We start from the raw sequence: 22,575 nt of genomic DNA on the forward strand, positions 1-22,575 counted from the left end.
GACTATCTTCTCTTTTTACTACCAAACAATTCATGACAAAAATGTTCCTTAGCTGAAGGAATTTTATATTGGGCCTTCTAGAGATATGACATTTAAACTTTTATTAACTGAACAATCTAAGCCAACTCTTACAAAGCAAAGCAGCAGGCAGACTAGCTCACTCCAGGTATTGGGTACATTTACCCATTTATTTAAATTACCTAACTAGATAAAAATTGTAAGGCAAGAACATCACTTTTCAGCCGATATCAGCTACATCTGGTGCTGCACATTTCATGAATAAACTGAAACTGAAGACTCTGTAAGCGTCTGACTAACTAGCAACTCAGTCTATGCCTAGGGTTCTTTTCAGAACCTGGACAGTTTCTAGATCATCTCCTTGCTTCTCTCAAACTAAAGATTTGAAAGAATATGCATAATATCTGAAGAAACTAAGTTTTAATCACAGGAAATACTTAATGGTTAAGAAGTACATATAATAAAATCACATAAAGCAAAAAATATTTTATGAGAAAACAGAATGACTACCAACTTGTTCAAACCTACTTAAAACAGCAAGAAAATACTACTTGTTTTGTTAAGAAAGAAGACTTAACTAACAGCAAATGTTGGTAAAAAAAATTTTGGTGGGTTTGTTTTTTTTGTTTGTTTACTATAGATTTTTCTTTTAATGTGGATATTAGTTGAATATTAGGGGGTGCTTTACTGCCTGGAAAACAGACTCATGTGACGTCCACTTATGGCCTATGTGTGTTTGGTATGTCCTACACACAGGTCAGAGATGAAAATGGGAGAGTCCTTGCCAGTCTTGCAGTTCTTAACATGAATTAAGCAGAGGTCATCTTAAGAAGCAGTCCTGTAAACCTGAAAACGCCTGCATCCTTTGGCCAAAACTTTGCCTTCCAAAAAACTGCCAACAAAATAAGATATCAGAAGCTGCCTTTTATTACTGAGATCAGGAGAACTGAAATAATAATTTAAAAACCTAAGATGATAAAAAAATAAATGAAGATCTAAATGTTTTAAATCACAACAATGCATCACATGCACACCGATACAGAGCACATAACATCCTAATATTACTACATTTAAGTGTTCTATAAGGATATGCATATAATATATTGTGATTTAAAGCACTTTAATTCCATTGAAGAAGTTCTATAGCTTTAAAACCTTGCATGACTGCTGCCTCTTACATTCTTCAACATGAAGTGACAGATTCTGCTGAGTATTTACTTACTAAGAGCCTTGGCAGAACTTGCAAGCTCTGATTTTATTGTAGGATTGTAACTCTATATACGCGTTACCAGACCTTCTGCTTAGAATCATGGCATCAAACACTACAGTAATCTCAAGCAAAGTTTTTTTTCAATTGATTTTTCTCACTGTCTAAACTCCTCTGCTTAAAAATCTCGATGCTTTGAAGCATCTAAAAGTTGCTTATGTTCAGTACACAAGACATCTCTGCTGCGTTGTCAGACCAAGACTCAGTGGATAGATCAGAAATACAAATATTTTACAGAAATACAGATATTTGTATTTTACAGGACAGATTTCTAATCCTGCCTCAGCTGGTAACGACAAACACGTGCTAAGTACTTAGCATGCAAAAACCCAACACATAAATAAACGTTCAAGAATATACACTATATATGTACCTACAAGTTAGATATGTAGCTGCCAAGAGATAATACTCTAAGAACAATCTTGCTGTACTAGATTAAAAAAAGATGAATGAATGAATGTTGCTTATTTTCAGGTTTTCAACAGTGCAGGTTTCCAAGCCAAACATGAAAGCTGGGAATGTAACATATTGCTCTGAAAACACTGAATAAACCAGCAAAAGGGGGAAGTTTGTTAAAAACACAGATTGTGTCATATGCCACAAGTAGGAAAGTAGCTTTACCAGTGTTTGAAAACCAGCAGCACAATGACAAAATCCAAAAGTTCCTTTTTATCAAATATTATTTCAAGTCAGCTGATCTTGAGAAACAAAAGAATATTTCAATTATCTTATCTTTCATTCTCAAATCACAATGGAGAAAGAAATTTAGTAAATACAGGGATCAGTTTATGTATCACGAGCAATAACTCAGCAAACCTTCTCTATCCCTTATAAGTGCATAATGTTAACAACTGTTTCATATTCAAATTGAAAAGGTTACTGTAAAACAGAGTAAAGTATGCATTTAACATCTTTTCACTGATTTTATTTACAGTGTTTCTTGCTGAAAAAATGTCTGCATAACACACAGAGCTTTGCTATCAATATACCACAATTTTCCAGTTTCCTTTCAGACAAAGTAACGTTGATCTCAAAAAAAACCCCCCAATCTTCCTATTTTGTATTGAATCTCAATAGTTTCCATAGTCAAAGACATCAAAGAGTCTCTTCTTCCATGAAATAGGCTTGAGAAAAACTAGGAACAGCAGAGGTATCTCTCTCCCATCTTCTCTTCATCTCTGCCAGTGATTTTCATAAAGCCATGCTACTAATTAAATGGACTGTCCAGATGGGCATTCCCTGTTTTCTGGGCAGCTGACTTGCATAACAGCATAATGACCTGGTGCTAAACCCCCTCCTGCTTCCTGCACAGCAGCTTCTATGGTTGCAGCATGCCATCTATGCTACAGGACCCAAAGTGCACAGGAACATTCTCAGCCCAGCCCTCCCTTACATGGGGGCTTCACTCCACTCTCACAACATGCAACATATGGAGTGGCAACATGAACCAAGAACTGGCAATATCTGACTGCAAACATGGATTTCAACTGCTGACATAAAGAATCCAGATTTATGGAAAGCCAAAGAGACCGAAGCTCATTATCGTCCACCCTTCCCAGTAAAAGCACGTGCATCAACACAAGAAGGACAACTAAACAGTCATCTGAAATACAAGTCCTCTTTCACTTTCCATTGCACCCTGCAGAATAAAAGCAAGTCATTCTTCAGTCCTGAAAGCTTTAATTGAGGAATTTCACAGATATTTGTAATTTTAGTTTGTTTAGTGTTTGTTTTTAATCAAAAACTTTCCGTCAAAACAAAGTGGTAAATTGATGGCAAGACAATTCTGTTTGAATATCGCATTACTTTAGTTGGTAGTCAGCCTTCAAAAATTCCAGTTATTCAAAGAGAGGAAACCAGCTTGAAAAATAAATACATTAGTACGAAACAAACAATCAATCACAGAGAAATAAAACAGAGACTAAGAGGAGGATGGTACTGTCAATGGAGGCAAGCAATCCACAGAAAGATATCTGCTTTAATAACTACATTTGCCAGAAGCATGGAACTAATTATGGTTCCAATATACATAATGCATTCAGAGACCTCAAGTAACAGACATTACTACCTGGCATTTCCAGGCCAGTTGTTGAAGTATACTGATTGTGAGCATAAATGTTCATATTACGAGACAGGCAGATGGCCTGCTTCACCAGAAACATTAGTGTCTGACATTTGTTATCAATTGTACTGATTTAATACTAATGAGAGTAAATGGAGACAGATTTGCAAAAATCTGTCTCTTGGGAAGATGTATGCGTACCTTTAAAGATCTTTTACTTCATATTTATCATGGTATGGTACCAAGAAGAATAAGGGTATATTTTAATATACAGCGCCTCTTGGACATTTGCAAGGAGCATTCAGGCCAGGAATCAAAACCTACAACAGAATTAATTTCTTCAGGAAAAGAAGCAGAGGTGGTGCTTCAGTAACTCTGCCACAGTAGCAAACAAATCAAGATTAAACTTTCTTTTTATGATACTATAAAATACCATTATATGCAATGCTGAGGCGTTCGTTCACAAGTGCAACAATTTGAAGATATGCACAGCAAGTTAAGTAATGCTTGTTCTCCAAATGCTGAAGTGCTCTGCTCCTTCTCAGTGTGTCCTGCTGACTGCATGATCACTGTGGACGGGAGAGGAGGAAGAGCCACCAGCCTTCCCCCAGGACAATGAACTACCAGGAACCCTGAACTGCCAGGAACCCAAGCCAGGTTAAGCAGCACAGCCTGCCCCGTCACAGACGCTGACTGCGTTATAGATGATGGCATAAATCAGAAATCCAAACTGATGAACATTAAACAAGGGGCATAATTTATCAGTGCTTTCTCAAGCCTAGGACTTCTCCTTACACTTGTTCTCCATGCAATTGCTTCAGGCCTTAAGAGCCATTAAGGCTGGCTATGTTTCTCCTAACAGCAGCAGTGAAAGTGTTCCTTGTAAGTCAGTGTCTGGTCATCAGCATTTCTGTGAAACGACCACATTATCATCTCTCCGATTTTTGCTCTTATGAAATGCCACAAGCATTCCTGGTCTAGCAGGACATGCCAAGGCAGGGAGACAGAGCCTCTATAACAAACCAGCACCACAGAAGCTCCTTGCTTGTTTTGTTCCTTTCAGATACTTTCTTTTCTGTTTTGTTTCTTCTGCAACACCGTAGTGTGATCAAACATACAGTGATTTGTTACTTCCTCATTAATAACACAGCATCAATTCCATGGACATTTCCAAGTTTATTCAAATGACTCTGAGTACAAGCACAATTTAAGACTGAGGTGTAATGACACAGCATTATGTTACAATTCAATTGCTTCACTTCAATTTATGTCAGACACCAGAATTTGCGAACTGATTTGGACATACTAATAGTGAACACCTGGATTTCTTCTTTCATAGCCAGAATTGTAAATATGATTATCCACTCATTTACTATTTCATCAAAAGCCAATGCCTGTTTATTGTCTGAGGATAGAATACTAGGGGCTTTATTATGAAGCAAAAATTTATTTGTTTCTAATTATCCATGTACTATAACAAAAATATATACGATAAAGAGGTGTTAAAAGTAAGCCTTTTAACCTAACCTTCCTATAGGCTATTGATAACAAATAGATTTAAGTGTACTTTTCATTGCTTGGAAAAACTGACTTCTGCTAGGATTTCGAGACCCTATATACTGAAGGTCAGGCATTAAATACTACAATTTTCCAATTCTGTAGTATTTTATAGCAAAGACACGGTCATGCTAAAGTAAGATTAAAACTAAGATTCTATTCCTTGCACAGACTGCTGTACTAGCATACTGCAAAAAATAAGTACTGTACTTCTAGCTGAGATAAAAATGCCTCTGGTATAAAGTAAAGAAAATTTAAAGTAAAGTCAGCTGTACATGCTGTAACACTTTCTCTGAAGCTTCGACACTGGAACACAACACAAATTAACTGTCATGTTTAAGCAATTATCTTCTATCAAAACGATCAAAAAACTAATTTACACAAGAGATACAGTAGATGCATTTCCAATTCTCCCTCTAGCTTCCCCAAGACAGTGCAACTGATCTAAACAAATACAGTCAATCATTTGTGAGTGCATGTATGTGGAGAAAGAGTGCTTTTCTTAAATTAATATTTATTCTTAAGTAAATGGAAGAAGTGTGATCTTGCCTGTAAGGGATAGACTGGAAATACAGAAGATATGTCAGTGAATGCTTTATGTATAGGGATGTCATCCAGATCAATATCCTACTTTTCAGTATAAGAAATTTTTTCTCGCAAAAACTGAAAGCACAAATGGATACTACTCAATTTTCCAAACAAGGTTTTCACAGGGTAAAGAGGGAACTAAGTGGAGACAAAAAATATTATATTTAGCCTCCTGAAACAGAATTTGCCTCTTGTGACTTTGAGCAAGATGTCTGCTCCTATCTCACAAACAAGAGCATCTAGAAGATGAACCATATCAAGCCTGGGATCCTAACCAAAACATATAAGCAAATCAGTGTCATTTGGCAAGGGGAGAGGAGACTGGGCACAACAAACAGCACATACAGAGGGGAAACAATTTTTTCCTCCCTTCATTATTTCTAGATACTCTTGTGCATCTACAGCAGTAGAATCTTCTAATCACTTTTTTTTTTTAAGTACAGGGCTGAATCTTATTTGTACAATTTTAATACTTTAAAGTGATTTGCTGTAATAAATTAATATACCTACACTGCTTCCTATATTCTGTCTTTTCTGCATGCAATATGCAAATTCCACTAAAATCTATTGCAAACAGCAGTGCCTAATTTTGAAAAGTGACTAAAAAAGCACAACGTTCAAAAGAACAAAGTCTTTTCATTACTAAAAATATCTCTCCTGGAGATATGAACTACTTTTCCTCTTGTTTTGTTTTTGTTTTCCCTCAACCTTTTGTACATACGATCTCAAAGCCTTGTCTCAACCTCAGCTGGTATTGAGCCTAGGGCTTTTTGACTAAGAAACAGAATACAATGAATAATTTCTATTCCAAAATTTGTAACATTAAGCTATTTGTAAATTATTTCTTTTAAATTTAATCAGGCACCCAAACACTGTCATATACCAGGCAGTAAATATATATTTTTTTAATTGCTAAAGAGCTACAACAGGTTTTAGCTTTTTTTTACTCAAAACAAAATAAACCCCACCAATTCAATGACCTGCCCAAAACTGCTGTGGCTGTCCTTACGCAGACTACATGCATGAATAAGAATCAATGTTGCCAACAAAAATCTGAGCAAAGACAACTGAAGTCAATTGTCCATTTTATAAATTCCTTAATTAGGACCTATCCCTTACTTTATCATCTATAACCCCGGCAAAACTCTGGGATTTGCACATTAACAGCACCTGCATGCTAATCACTGTCATCTTCTAAACCAGAAAGGTGCATCTGTATCTCTCTAATAGGATTAAGACTAGTTTTCATGAAACTACACAGGAGCAGCAACCCTGTGCTCTCCTGCTTCTGGCCAGGTCTGTGTCCCCCTGCCCCTTGTCCCATCCCAAAGTCTGGGGTGTCCTTGTTACCAAGGCTCATCTGAGTTAAAGACTCACTTTCACCAAGTCAGTTTTAAGGTGGGTCCACTCCCCTGCCTGCATCTGCATTCAGCCTGTCTAGCGCTCAGGCAGGCAGGTGTGGGGCACAGGCAGGGACTCCAACAGGGTTCATGAAACCATGATCCTCACCCCACAACCTGGCTTCATCATCTGAATCCAGCAAGCATTACACAGTGAATCCAGACTCAGAAACTGTTTCTGAGGCAACAGTCACTTTTTGCTGAAGTACTCATCTTCTCCCAGCAAGAGCACCATACAAATTTAAGCATTGCTCTTTCTTTTCTACTGCTCTTCTCCTGTACTGGTGAACCTCAAGCATTTACCAGTGACTTTCAGGTACATAATTCAGGTTTCCATATAAAAATCAATTTGGAGTCTTGGTAGCTACATTTCTACCGTTTATTTCTCATTCTCCTCCTTGCAACCAGAGGCATCATTACCAAAGGCATTTCATCTCTGCTGATACAAGCTGGAAAATGTCATATTATCATACCGGTCTGAAACTTGGATCTTGTGGAAAATGCAAAATAAAAATTCAGTCAAGGGTAGGGAAGCTGAACAAGACAGTAATTGTTGACACATATGTACATATATATTTGTCACACAAATCTGAATGCAGTGGTGAAAAGCAGAAGATGAAGGAAATGAAAAATGGATCAATTACTGCCCAGGAAAAAGTTTACCTTGGGAATAGGGACTATGAAAAACAAGCTTACTAAACCTGCCAGCAACTATCTGAATATGAATTTTTTTTTCCCCCCACATTACAAAAAAGTAAGGCAATATCACAGGCTTTCTCCCTATTGAAAGGCCACTAGCAGTTTGGAGTAATGAAAACCCTTTGAGAGACAGTAGTTGTAAGGTAGAATTAGAGAGGCCTGGTGGATCTATCCACGATTGATATAAAATGGAAGATACTACTAAAAATGTATTTTCAGGTCTTATCATGTGTGTAATTCATAAAGGGAATTCAAGGGACAGTTTTAAACAGACTCAATATTTCTATTACAAATAGGCATATACATTATGAAGTGTCCTCTGGCTGAAAGGCAAAAGTTTTCTTATCTGAAAAGAATATCTCAAGTTATGTTTTATCCTGTCCAGTCACAGTAATTCTTGCAATGATTTCCCTTCCTCTTTTACTAAGGGGAAAAAAATCCATGGTCTTATTGGATTCTTTAAGCAGAAATGATATTCTGGCTCCATCTCAGTGTTTTAGCTCAATTTTTCCAGAAAAATAATGTTATTATGAGATGACTAAACACAAATCATAAAATTTGAACCATGTTGTCCAAGTTCTATCAAATTTTGCAAGATACTAGATGTCTCAGATATGAATTTTACAGAAGTTAGAAACCTTACAGAAAAATAGGACCAAACACTGACTCTTGGGGGAAGAGCAATTGCAGCTTTGCCCCTTTTCCCTCAAAGAAAAGACAAACTACTAATAATCAAAATTCAGGTTCTATTTGTTGAAACCACAAGCATGACATTCCTAATACACCCAAAAACCATTGAGAGAGACTAAAATGAATGGCACACTTGAGGAACATGGCAGGGAGCTAGGGCACCCAACAGTGGGGACTAAAATACATAGGAAATGAACCAAGAAAGAAATTCAGGTTTTAGGTCTACTACTCATGAAACAACTTCATGGCTATGGAGTATTCCCAAGTCATTGCACCTAAGAAAGAAAACCAACCAAACAACCCTTGAAGAGCAGATACATCCAAAACATACACATAGATAATCTGAGTAAGTCAATACCAATTAAACAAATGGGATGAAAACCACTGCCATTATTATTGTGACTGGATAGTTTTAACTCTCTTGGTAGCATGCAATATAGCAATGTAGATTTGTGCTGAGGTGCCTAAACAAAAGACAGAGCATATCTCTCTTCATCAAAATGTCCAAGTAATACGATAAACATTGAAATAGAACAGTGGAGAAAACCTCCCACCATTTTTTCTTCATACAAATAGATACTATTTGTATATGTAGACTGTAAGCGCACATGCATCCCTTTAAAGATGGTTTTCAAAGTAGATTTCATTTTTTTCCCATTCCCCTAAGAAGAAAATATCATTGAGAGAAGTCAAATAAAATAAATAGAATAACTGATGCCCCCCAAAATCCAGAGCAGATACAAATTATTGTTGACTCATATCGTAAATTGCCTTTCCACTACAAGCTTTTAGAGTAATGCAACAAGGAAAAAAAATGTTTTTCAATCACTGCCATCCATCAACTTGGTAAACAAGTAAAATGTATACTCTGCCATCTGCTAGCTATTAGTCTGTGTAATCACAAAATATCATGTAATGTAATCATAAAAAACACTATTATTACCTACTCTTTCAATTTATAAGCAAATATTTCTATCTGTCAAATGATTTTATGCTAGCATGAGGCTTGAACCTTCTGCACTGCTTACCATCAATCTAGTCGTCAGTCTAAGGTAAGTCTGTCTCTGGTTCGGTCCTCCTGCATTTGGGAAATACTCAGCATGGCAGTGCTGTATCTGATCCCAGAAGAAATCACATGAAGAGAAGGGTCAGTAAACGATCCAGCTGTCAAGGACCCGAACAGTTTAACAGCAATGGCTGTGAGAGTCACTGCTCTTGGTCAGGCTGGCTTAGATGCTGCCAAAAAAGAATGGAATTCTCAGTTCTAAGATTATTTTTTTCTGCACCATATTCTATTTACCCTTGATACTTATCTTTACAAATATTTCCATGAGAAAGAGCCCTCAAAAAGGTACAATTTTCTCAAATTACATCTTTTAAAAGGTATAGTGGAAACAGTTTAATCTAAAACGTTTAAGTCAGAGGAACAGTGGTTTTTTTCACAGATTTCCAACCAAAACTCTCCATTAGAAAGCAAACAAATTAATAAGAAATTGTTCAGGAAAACTAAAACATCCTACTGAAAATTTTTTCAATGGTATGTACTACTAAAATATGTTTAAACAATGGAACTTGATGGTATTCCTAGAAATTTCTCAATAAACTGAAAAGCCTTCACATAAAGGGACGTTCACTATTTTTACTAGCTCACAGAACTTGCCAGAATTATTACCCCATCAGACCAATAGCAACAGGAGGTCCAGTTGTCTACAGCTAGGATACCTATTCCTTATTAACTACTTTTAATTTATGGCAGAAAACCAAATATCTTATGGCAGGGAAGACTGTACTTAAGCAGATTCTTCTTCCCACCAGCTAAATGTCAAAACCAAAGGTAATAGTGTAAGTGACACAGAAGCCATTATTTCAGCTGTACATGACTCCCATTTGTTCCCAAAGGTGATCCTCTGCCAACTTGATGGCTAGAATCTGCTCCTGCAGTGACAGAACAAAGTTGAACAGTGTACCAGGGGAATACCTGGGGTGTTGGTGGCCTACCAGGTGTCATAGTAAATTAAAATTAAAACGGTAACTTTTTAAAGATAGGTCCTACGATTGTCCTATGATTGACTTTGAAATTCTGAATTAATATGTCTCTAAGTATTTCTTTTCTTCAGATCAGCTGCTTCAGGACCAAGTTCCTTATAACCTGTCAGAAATCTTGATTTTCTTTTATGTCTTGGTCAGTAAAATTCTGCCATATTCCACAAACATTATCAGTACACCTTAAAGATATGGTCCAGCATCCCAAATCAATTAACAGTGTAATAACACAGCCACAGGGACAGGAGAGAGATTATGCTCTTTAAAACACAAATATGAAGTCCACACTACTGGAAACAACAACGTTCTTTGCTTCTTGGGTAAACACCTGAATCCCTGCAGCAGTCAGGATTTTCTTTGAGGCAACCACCACTCAGTCTGGTGTATGGTGCTGCCAATCCAGTTTTGGAGCCCTTTAAGTAACAAAGGTCACCCAAACTACTAAAATAAGGAGCAGACTGAACCAGATCTCTCAAACACATCTGTCTCCTAAATCTAAACTTGTCATCCTCTTCCAGGTGTTTGTTAAATATTCCTGCAGTTTGTAGGGCAGACTCTGTTGCAATGGAGAGGAATTAAGAGTTCAAAACCCACACTTAAAAACTACACTATCCATGCTGCAAGGTGACCATTAAAAAATTATGGAATGAAATGTGTAGGATGGCAAGTGAGATTTCCCATTTACAGCTAAGTATTAATACATAAACTGAGAAATGGTTTTTTAGTTTCATGCATTTTGATGCAATCTTTAATTACATGTTTGCTACGGAGTCCATGACTGATACCACAGGTAAACAGTAGCAAGATTGTATCTGCAAGCATCACTCTCTTATTTGTTCACTTCCTAAACTTTTTGCATCTATTGTATTTGATTTTATTATCTAAATTTATTATATATAGTATTAATAAAATTTGAAAATTAGTGCCCTCATAAAAAAGTATACACGAATAACAGAAATGAGATAGTGATATTAAGGTGGGTTTTAGTCTGAGAGAGGTTTCATTTCTTAGGAGGGATCCTATAAGTCTATTCAACTTGCCCACTAATGCCACTATATTTACATCAGTGACTGAAAATTGAGAGAAAGTCTCCAAAAGCAAAGGCATTTCCATTTTTTTCTGGATCAATTCTGTAATTACACCATATAGTATATGACACAAAGAAGGGAATTTAGTGATTCTCAGAAACTGAAGACTTCAGTAAATGATTGCACAATATTTTTCAGTTAGACACAGGCACAAAGAGATAAAGTGGGGGGGAAGGGCAACAGGGGGAAAATGACAAAACAAAAATGAAACAAAAAACCACAAACAAACCAAAAAACCTAACACCCCAACAACAAACCAAACCTTCTGGACTATCTCAATTCAAATTTCCTCTGCAAAAATTTAAAACAGGCTCTTTCCCTAAACACTGAAGCCACATGCCTCTGTCACCCTTATAATACATGAGGAAGAAGGAATGTCCCAAGAGAAGGACATACAATGGATACATTCAACCAGGGACGTTGACTGACTTACATTAACCATATGGTGTACAGTAAAGTCATAAAACAGTTTGCCATCACCAATTCTATACTTTTTAAGAAAACGATTTTTTTAAAAATTCTTTACAATACTTCTTACTTAGTCTATCTGGGTATCTGGTTTTAGAATTAATAACTTCTCATCACTTCAGAATTTCCAACACCAACTCCACAGAATCGAACCCAAAAGGCTCAGTTTGTAGCCTTGGCTGGTGGCTGTAAAAATAACGCAGAAAAATGCTTGCTTGGCCATTTTCCTTCTGCATTAATACAGAGGGAAATTTACCCCTGTCAATGGTTGACACGATAAACTGTCAGCACTCAAACTAAACATGTTTACTAGGCTAACAAGGCAGCAATTCTCTAAACAGCAGCAGCAGCAGCGAGGAGCACTACTCTGTCATCTAATGGTACAAACTTTACCTCAACAAAAATGATTGCTACACCGGCCAAACTAGCCAGACTGAGCTTAGGCAAGTGCAGGCAAGACAACCCAGTCCTGCACCAAGTCAGAATGGTATGGATAGAATGGCATGGATAGGTGACATGCGAATCAACACAAAACTGCTTATGGGAAGTAAAAAAACAAACCCAGAGGAGCGAATTACTATTGACTCAGAATTGTATTTGGGTCTTGTACTGGGGTACAGAGTACTCCAGCAATTGATTTACTGTACTGTTAAACCATAACATATTTTGAAGACAAGGAAACAGGTACTTGACTAAAGAGACGGAAAGAGATGGAACTTGAACAGAGCTCAGCCACCACGCAAGGCTGGAGCTGCGAAGTCACAGCAACAAACTGTAGGGCAAGTCTTCAATGCCATGGCTGAAGAGCAAGAAGATGGGGTAATATGAAGGAAATGTAGCTAGAACTCTGCTTTCTTCCTCCCACACTGCCAAGCGAATCTTCAGTAAATGTATTACTTTTACACACAAAAAGAAAACATAACTTAATTGCCACTTGAGAATGTGTATCTACAATAAATATCAAAGTACGCGTATTTTCTAAGAAGGAAAAGGCAGCATAACCAGAAAGTAAATTATTGCTATTAATTCCCCACCCAAATTTATGATGTTATCCATTATATGCAATTCTATTATGGCTATGAGTTCATGACAAGCAGATATTGCTAAAGCAGCCCACTATTTTTAAGTGACAATTCTCTCGCTTGAGACATCAGTTGGGGAGGAAGTTAATAATCCAAGTAGATTTCAATTTCTTCCATTGCAGCCAACATTTTGACTCTCCATAATAAACGGCCAAACAATATTTTACCTCTACAACAAATGACTAGGCAGCATTTTAACAACAGATAAAAAAAATGACTGCGCAACACAGCAATAAAGTATCTTCCCTAGCTTTAGATGACTAAATAAGGAAGATGACTACTGAAAAGCCTTGTATCCAAAGATCAGCTCACCTTTCATATTTTTAGGAAGCATCATTATAAAACCAAAATTATACATAAATTGAGGATTTACTTGCATTTCTAATGCATATATTTTAAGATGCAAATAATACTATATTATCAAGAAAAAGTATTGTTATTCAGCATTTCAGATTCAATTAAGTATTTAGTAAAAGTTTAGGTAATAGTGTACTTACTATGACTATCTAAAGGAAAATTTTTTCATACAGCTAGATCTTAAAAATCTCAACTGGTTTTGTTAACAACACATACCCCACCTTTCTCAGCCTGGACTCACCTAGCTGGTTGGAGTCGCTCATGTACTAGATCTACCTTTAACACTATGTATGAACAGATATATACTTATGTACTTGACAAAAAAAATAAAAATCAATAGAAGACTAGCGGTGGGATTATTACAAACGCATAGGGTCCTGCAGATATCAGAAGGGTGTATCCAGGGATTCTCAAGAGTCCAAATGCCTGATTCCTACCTAATAAAAATAGGGCCTTAACCCTTGTCTCTTGGCAAGAGATTGTTACTGAAACTCAGAATAGGGGCTGCGCTCCCATTTTCTAAGGCAAGGTCCATGCTTCGCAATTCAGTTCAAGCCCTTTGAGCTCAAGTGGCTTTTAACAGGATCAGAGAGCAACATAAAAATATAAGTGTACCAGGTACGTAGATGTTATTTGCTCTGTCCCTTGCAATGGTGAACCAGTGACCTACCAAGTTAACCTTAGGTGAACAGAAGTGCTGTAATATTTCACTACATCACTATCCATTCCAACTTCTAGGTTTATATTACAGAGAAGACTTAATTTCTACTTCAGGTATGAAGGGATCTTGAAAAAAAAAGAAGTCTTAGAAAAATACACCATAAAATTTTCTCTAAAAAGATATAAAATTAGTAACAGTAACGTTAGAATAGTTCTTACAATATTTTTATAACAGTTTCTCAGTCAAGTGGTCAAAACTTCCAGAGCACAATACGTGGATGGGTTTTTCTGACACGTTTGGAATGACCAGCGTCGTTCACCAGTTGCAAGTTCCCCTAAGTCAGGGAAGAGAAGCATTCCAAACCCACAGGTTTTGCTTTAAAAATATGTTCCCAAAGTACATACCTAGATATATTTTGAAAAAGACATACCAGACTACATAAACACCTCCTCTCTCAACGCTTTCATTGTAATTCACACTGACAGCACCTTAGACTTTTGAAGACATTTGCTATGAGGTATCAAGTAAACTAACTTCTTGTTCCTGCAAATACCATTTGCAGCAGTGACAGCTTTAGCTCTTTATACTTCATTAGCACTGCAGTTGAGTCCCTTTCTTCAAAAGATAGTAGCATTCATACAGAAAGAAAAATAATTTTCAGAGACATAAAAAGTGATAAAACCTTTTGGATAACTTTATCTTCAATCACCCACATAATTTTAGAAGCCCCTGATTAGCTAGAGGGTTACATGAGAAAAAACCTACACCTTCCCACTTTTATTTTCCCTTCAAGAACACACATAACAGCAAATTCATGTTTTAACTAGATTATCAGCTACTTTCAGACCCTATATTCTACAGAGTCTATATTCTCTTGGGAATATTACAATTCTCAAGCTATGCAGCTTGATGGACACATTACAACACATTTTTTTCTGAAGCCAGCTAGAAATAATTGCACTTTACAGAGATAGGTGGAAAAGACAGATAGATGCAAACTCCATGTCTCAGCATTAGCAGAGAATGAGGACTCCCATTACACATTGAAGAAACAAAAAGTAAATGTATGTAAACTGTGTTACAAGGTAACAGAACTAAACATCTCATGAGTTACAAAACACTCCCTGGCAGCTCCAATATATCAAAACCGATGCCAACAAGTAAAATCTCAACACTGATTTAAAAGCAATTCAGTATTCTTAGATGGCGTCAGTTAAAAGCTCTAGATCAAAACCAAACAGGCTTGGTATGTTCAATTAATCTGCATCTTACCCAGAAGTAAAAAATGAGACACCCAAGTCAGCATCAGAATCCAATATCTGCAAAATACACTGCAAACCCTTTCCCACAGCTTCATAATGAGAATGGTTAAAGGCTGGAGCTGCCTTCCAAGAGATGCTGTGAAATCTTCATCCTTGGGGATTTTCTGAGCTTGACTTAACAACACCCTCAACCACCTGACTCCACTTTGAAGGAAGCCCTGCTTTGAGCAAGGGGCTGGACTAGATTGTTAAAACAACTGCAATTATTCCCCAATATACCTTACCACACAGTGGAGAGCCCCTTGACGAGGCACTAACAAGAGCTGATAGAATTACAAAATATACATTTATGACCTGAATTATGAGTTTCCCAAACAAAACAAACAAACAAACACAAAAAAAGTTATATATTACCCTGAAAAGGTGATTACTGGTCAAAAGTCAGATGGAATATCTTCCAGTGAAGTAATAGAAATGCACTGTTTTGACAGTGTTAACAAGAAAGGGCTGCAGGTCCCAGGAGCTTAAGGCTCTGAAGAGACTTTGGCACAGTCCCCCTCCTTGGCAGCACTAGCAAACGTCCCCATTCTTCCCTTAAATTAGGCATTGCAGTAAAGATGATTAAGCCTCCCAGTAAGAGACTAACCTCACAAAATCCTTTTCACTGTGTGTGCAATGCTTCACAGGGCTCCAAAACTTGAAGGCATTATAGATTAATCAGTTATCCCATGAGGAAAATGAGTGAAAAGGATAGCACCAAAACATACTGATTCCAGTTTGGGTTTTAACTTCAGATAATGTTAAAAAAAACATATGCACGTGCAAACAAAACTGTAAAGGTACACTCATTTCCCTGCCTCAGTTTCCTCACTAGCAAAAACAAAATGCTCAAGCCTAAGCTCCCTTGCATATCCAAGCTTCTCTTAACATATTTTTTTCTTGTCCTAAGGGAATTTCTCATCTCCCTTGAGACCACATTGAACATATTTCTCCTTTCTCCAGGTATTCCCCAGTGATTTGGGAAATACTGTTCCCATTCCTAGTTCACTTGGTATGATGACCTTTAGATCAGAATCACAAATGTCCTCTAAACCTCTTAAAAGATTATTAACTGCTTCTGAGTTCAAATGTGAAAAATCAGTCTAGCCAGCAGCTATTCCTTTGCAAATGATGCTCCTTTTAATAATCATTTTTAAAAAGGCAAACATTAACATCATTATTAGGCCTATGCCAGGTGAGTTTTGCACCCCATCACTTGTGGGTTTTATTTCCTGTGGTGTTTTCAGCCCAACATTTGTACATTTTCCACAGCCTGGCATCAAACAGAATCAATATGCAAAAGACATCAGATTACCTGACACATCACAGCATCCTTTCAGCCACACACTGATGAGAATTACAACTACACCAGAGTCTAATGAAGTTAATGAAATTTTGTAACAATTTAAATCAAAGTCACTACTTCTTCTGTCCACCCCCTTTGCCATGTCCACAGAATTTCTCCTTTGCACTGATATTTTAATGACTGCAAGGTGCACTGTTTCAGAAAGAAGTAACAATACTGGAGGAAATAAGAGCAGCTTAAAGTTAATATTTGCTCTGCGCAGATTTCTGAACCAGCCTGGATTTGCTTTATATAACCACCAGCAAGGACACATGAAAACAGTGCACCTCTGCCTTCTGCTTCAACAACAACAGAACACCAACCTCATAAGTGTGAGTTATAGTTTAAATAAAAGCCAAATACACCTTTTTTTTTTCAAAGTAGAAGTACTCAGTGCATCTATATCAGCATCTTCTCCCTGAAACATTGAATATACTGTGCCCCCCTGATTTTAAGTTTTTCTGTAAGTATTTATTGACTTCCTAAATGACAATTTTTTGGCTGAATTTCAAGGCAGCTGTTCCTTCCAATTTGAATTGGAAGTTTTTTAACCCCTTGGTTTGCACTTGTAATTGGAAGTCAGGGAAAAAAAACCCGACAAATTTATTTTATCCATCACAGAGCCAATCAGAATGAATACCTATAGTCTAAGACACAAGAGTAGAGTTTTTCCTGAAATCTCTAATTCTACTGCAGCTTATTTTTTAAATCTTTTCAAATATATTTTTTAAAAAGAAACTTTAAAAGGTTAATGTCAATCCCATTATTTTGAATGGTCTTTACACAACTTAAGAATGTAAGACATTCAGTGTTGCCCAGGAATCCAATTAGACTCCAAATCAGAGTATCCAAATTACAAAAGCACCATAAAACCTACTGTGCCGCTGCTAACAGCATGCTAGATGATCATGTTTGTTATGCATTTTAGGAAAAGTTAATTCTCATCTAGTTTATATTGTACTATAGTCTGATTCCACCTCCCCTGCCCACAACTTAGCTTGCACAGATATTCTCCTTTATAACAGTACAACTGTGAAGTCCCAATTAGACTGAATAAATCTGCAAGTGATATTTCAGCCCATTCAAAATATTGAAATAATTCTTTGAAGTACTGTGCAGCACCATATGGTATTTTATCCAGTTTCCTCATTTGTATAGAGTAGCTTGCAGTGGTTTGTTACACAATACTCTGAAATACTCTACAGCTGTAGTCTGCAGGACTAAAAGCTTTCTCCTTTTTTCATTACTTAGTAGGATCTCAGGGATGCTTTAAAAACCTTAGTAGAAAATCCACTTATAAGGATAACAGGTTCCCGATAAATCAGCTTCTATCCAAGAGGGAAACAGATGGAAAACAAACTGTTAAAAATGAAGGTGTACGAAATTAAATTGACTGTTTCTCTTTAGATATCTATAGCTCTTAAAATAATAGAAATCTTGGAACTAAGGAGATGGGTATCACCTAGAGATATTAGCATTCTTGGGACTGTGTGCAACCTTAATTTCATTAAAAGCAATGTCTGTTACACTTCCCACCACCACCACTTTCTTCATTAAGAAAAGCAGTCAATGACTTGTATTTGCTTTAGCATTCAATGCACACTGAATGCATGTGTTCAACTACCTTTATTTTTTTTAAAAAGACGAGTCTAACAGAAGCTCAATGTGATACATCAACAACAATGGATTTGTTAACAATCTTCATTAAAAAAAGTACTTTTTATGTACTCACACAACAAAGGGAATTGTTTCTGCTCCAGCCCATTCCCTCACCCTTTCTATTGCTGCCTTTGCAAGCACAAGTCCAAAATTCCTTTCAGGAGTCCTCTGGAGTGGAAAGTTCTATACTGCTATTACCAGGCATCCCTGCATGCTGCTGCATGCCACCTCCAAAATGATATGCACCTTTTTCCTTAAATGTAAACTGAAAGTGCTTGGCACCATGGAAAAAACCTGACATGTCCTGAACCCACCTTTTTTAGACTTCAGTTATTCTTTTCATCTGTCTGCACTGTCAGGCTTTACAGGCAGTGTGATTTGCAAGCCGTGAGGATTTTGTGGCTTGCGTAGCAGACAGATCTGGGCAGGTTAGCAGCTGCAGGTAAGGCAGTACCACTGCCTGACCCCTACACCTCTCCCCTGTGCTTGATGACAAATTATTCACAGTAGCAATGGAAGCAGATGCTCCAAAGCAAAGCTACCAGAGGTCCCAGCCCAACATATTAATTCACAGTGTTAGAAACTTCCCAAAATGCCACTGAATGAAAATCATTCCTTAATGGCAATGCATTCAGTCAGTCCCTATACCACATGCTGTAATTATTAAATCATTCAGTAACCATAGATACAAATAATTTTGGATACTTTCAATAATATTTCAACAAAAACAGAGAGATGAAAATGAAAGAGGAAGTGAATACTGGTAAATATACATGGTTAGAATATAGTTTACAGAGAAGCCATCTAAGCACTGCCTATGCAAGTTGCAGATAACAGAGCCTTATAAACAAACTGACAAGGATGGTGGGAAAATGCTATTTAAAGACAACATAGGGTCCTAGAATATTAGCTGTAAATGCATATAATAAGTAAAAAGAAAAAGCTTATCAATCTTACCAAAGAAACCTGAGATAAAGCAGGAAGGACAGAATACTGTTTCAGGTATTTTTATGGTTTTGTTCAAACTGTCCAACACCCCTCAATTAATCCAAAACACACATTCCCTCTTTATTTTTATATGTATTATCGTATGTTTATTCTAATAGCTACCTAACTGTGCATATGGCAACATGTCTAAGTGTGGTTACATTTTCCAGTGGTTACCAACCAAGCAGTGAATTTTATTACTATAGTGATAAAACTCATGTATGAATCTTACAAAAGATGAATGACCTCTTTTTTTCCTCAAAGGGGAGTTCCACTGTTACAAGAGTGATGGCTGGCAAAATAACTATACCATCAAAAGACTTAACTGATTCAGCTGGAACTCAAGATCTGTCAGTAATGCTGCTCACAAACATTACTGAAAATGCTTACGATCCTGGCAAAAATGGCATTAGAAGACTATGACAGTTTTTCAGATAGCTAATATTCCAGAGAAAGCTGAGTGAAGTTAGAAAAAGAAATAGTGAGAAAGATGATTCACCTGTTCCAAAGTGAAATTTGAAGTTTATGTAAAAGCATACATTTGTATACTGGCATTAAAAATTGTTAAATCTCTAAAAACCTGCATCTGGGGAGGTATCCAGCCAGCATTATAAACAGCAACAATACTTGTTTTAAATGGATTGCACATTCAAAACCTTGAAAGGTAACAGTTAAAAACTGCAAAAAATTACCATGCATTCGTTCTTCTATGATAGAACTTAATATAATGGCAAATTCTGCCAGGCACACTGATTTTGTGTACTTGGAATAGTATTTCCAAGGAACACTCGTATAGATTTAAGTTACAACCATTGCATCTGAGCAATCCCAATTTAAGGAAATGCTTACAATGGTGCTACAAACAAATAAGAAACCCACTTGGCAGTTACTTACAATGAAACATAAAATATCCCTCCCAATTTACAAATATAAAAAGACTCAGCTATAAGTGAAAATACCACATACAACTAAGCAGAAGGCTAAAAAGCTACTTTACATGTATTATTAACAGCAATATTCAGCTATTTAGCATTAAAGAATAACAACACTAAACCCTCCCTTGGAGGTGATTATTTCCATTGTTGATAGGTCAGTAACTGAGATTTCAGAACTTAACCTCTGACTAAAAGACATCAAATCTTTTTAGGTCATGGGGTCCTACATGAGGTCTCTCAGAAGAAAGCATAAAAGTCCTAAAATAACAAGCACACACAGAGGTTTCTCTTAATTTGCCCTGTTGGATTCCCATAATAAGTGCTTAATAGCTCCAACCCCAGAGCAACTCTGCAGTCATCAACAAGACCATTTACCACATGATTTAGCAAACGTATTTCCAAGATTTTCACTTACATGAGTGACACAGAATTGGAATAGAAATTAATGTAGGGCAATTTATGAGTAATATTATTCTGGCATTCACAGTTCTTTGCGTACCAGATCCGAGAAAGAATCTCAGTTTCCCAGAGGCACACACAAGTCGCGTAGTACCACTCTCTTCCTCACCATTTACTGTGCTGTGGGCAACTGGTCCAGGATTGTGACCTTTCATTCTTCCAGACCAGCATTTGGGTTTGAAGGCAGTGAAAAAAGTAATAAAATGAAGTCTCGTTCACATAAACCCATGGTGAAATTCACACTGTTTGAAATATCCAAATGAAATATGCAGTCACCTTCCACAAAATGTGTACTCCTTACCCCAGATTACTGTGTCTATCTGGGAACTGGAGCACCATGCAGACTTATGAGTAACAGCTCAGCTAATTGTCATCTTTGCCTTCCTCTGTAACACCACCAGCTAGGCATTCCAAACAGCAGGAAGCACAAATGTAAGGCAGTGTGATAGCTGAAATCAGATATAACCAGAAGATTGCAGGGATTATTTAAACTGATGAATCAACACCATTTCCTGGCTCTCCCACTCACTCTTCCACAGACTTGTATGAGGGGAAGGACCATCATGCAAACTGAGAGGTGAGGACAGGAAGCCATTTTAATGACCTCTCTACCCCACCATCTTCTCCACACTTAACAATCCCTATAAATTAAGTCTATCCACATAGCTCTTGTGTGATCATACTATTCCTTAAAGAAAGTAGAGTCCTCCAACAGAGCACACACGATTCTAGCTGAAATCTTAGCAGTACTGATTAGCTTATAGATCTTGCAACTAAAACTTCAGCTCAGCCTTGGGGTTGCTTACATTTTTTTAACTCCCCTCCCTCAGCTCTAAGGCAATGGGATCTACTCTAACCTTATGTATTTTTCTTTACTGAAATGACATTCGTGGTCAGTGCATGCTCACCCCCCTGGATTTATTTATTTTTGTTTATTCCTCTGGCCCATCAGCAGTAATTTAAATATATCCAATTAAATGTGTCCATATAGAATGATGGTCTAGTACTTCAAATAAGTAAGTGTTTTCTGAAGAGCAAAATCTTCTCTTTTAACAGACTGAATGCCATCTGATTTTGTTAAAATTATTTCATTCTAACCATATTTTAAAGGACTGACAACTAAGTACAAAAAAACCTTACAGTTTTTTCCATGATCTCATAAAAAACAAACAAAAAAAAAATCCCAAAACCTCCTGGTGGAGGTTGGATGGAGTGGAGTTGGATGTCACCATACAAGACCTAACTTGATACAACCTCCTGTGTAGGCAATGAAGTTTTGGTAGTTACCTTTGTAAGCAGAGTTCTCCAAGCAGTGCCAAATCCACCTGGTACCGTTTCTGCTGGAGAGGAAAGTAGCTGTTTATTTCACAGGAGGAGTAATCAGAAGTCTTTAAAAACCCACGCTGTCCAAACCTGCACTGCCTACTTCCACACAAAATGGAAGGAAGTTAGACTGGTGTTGTCTTCCTACACCCCCAAAAAACCCACACAAAACTTCAATCCTAATTTGTATTTCAGACATACTCTTATCATCATCTTGACATGTGTGCTCCTAGAAACAGAAGAAACTAATTTGTCTTAGTTAATTTTTAGTCTTTTGGTATGTCATCTTCCACAACTTTTCAAAGATGCCTCATTAGAGCACTGAAATATTCATGACTAGAAAGACAAAAGAAAAAGCACCAACAGAAACCAGACATGATTTCTATCTTCTCCTCTTTAAAAATAAAAGAGAAAGTGAGCAAGCAGGAAAAGCAGGAGATAGGAAGCCACAGCTTAACATCAATTAACTTGCTTCCAGAGAAATAATAGAAATAAATAGTGCAAGATGAATAAATGACTGAGCTGCCATCTGCTTCTGTACTCAGCAGCACTTTGGAAACACAGCTACTACAGTGAAGTGTTTTGC

The 22,575-nt window shown here is 37.0% G+C and overlaps 1 protein-coding gene across 26 annotated transcripts in view; it reads right to left on the minus strand.

Moving 5' to 3' along the window:
* TENM3 (teneurin transmembrane protein 3) overlaps positions 1–22,575 on the minus strand; it is a 1,330,479-nt gene that overhangs the window by 348,968 nt on the left and 958,936 nt on the right. The window contains exon 11 of one of the 26 annotated variants that reach the window (XM_032108352.1): positions 9,310–9,517. The exons of 24 other annotated variants lie outside the window; for them this stretch is intronic. The gene's annotated coding sequence lies outside the window, so the exon portion shown is untranslated. Of the gene's footprint in view, positions 1–9,309; positions 9,518–21,953; positions 21,976–22,575 lie in introns of those variants that run through there. One more of the 26 variants, XM_032108361.1, reaches the window with a different exon arrangement.

Source organism: Corvus moneduloides, chromosome 5 (assembly GCF_009650955.1).
Source record: "Corvus moneduloides isolate bCorMon1 chromosome 5, bCorMon1.pri, whole genome shotgun sequence".
Lineage (NCBI taxonomy): Eukaryota > Metazoa > Chordata > Aves > Passeriformes > Corvidae > Corvus > Corvus moneduloides.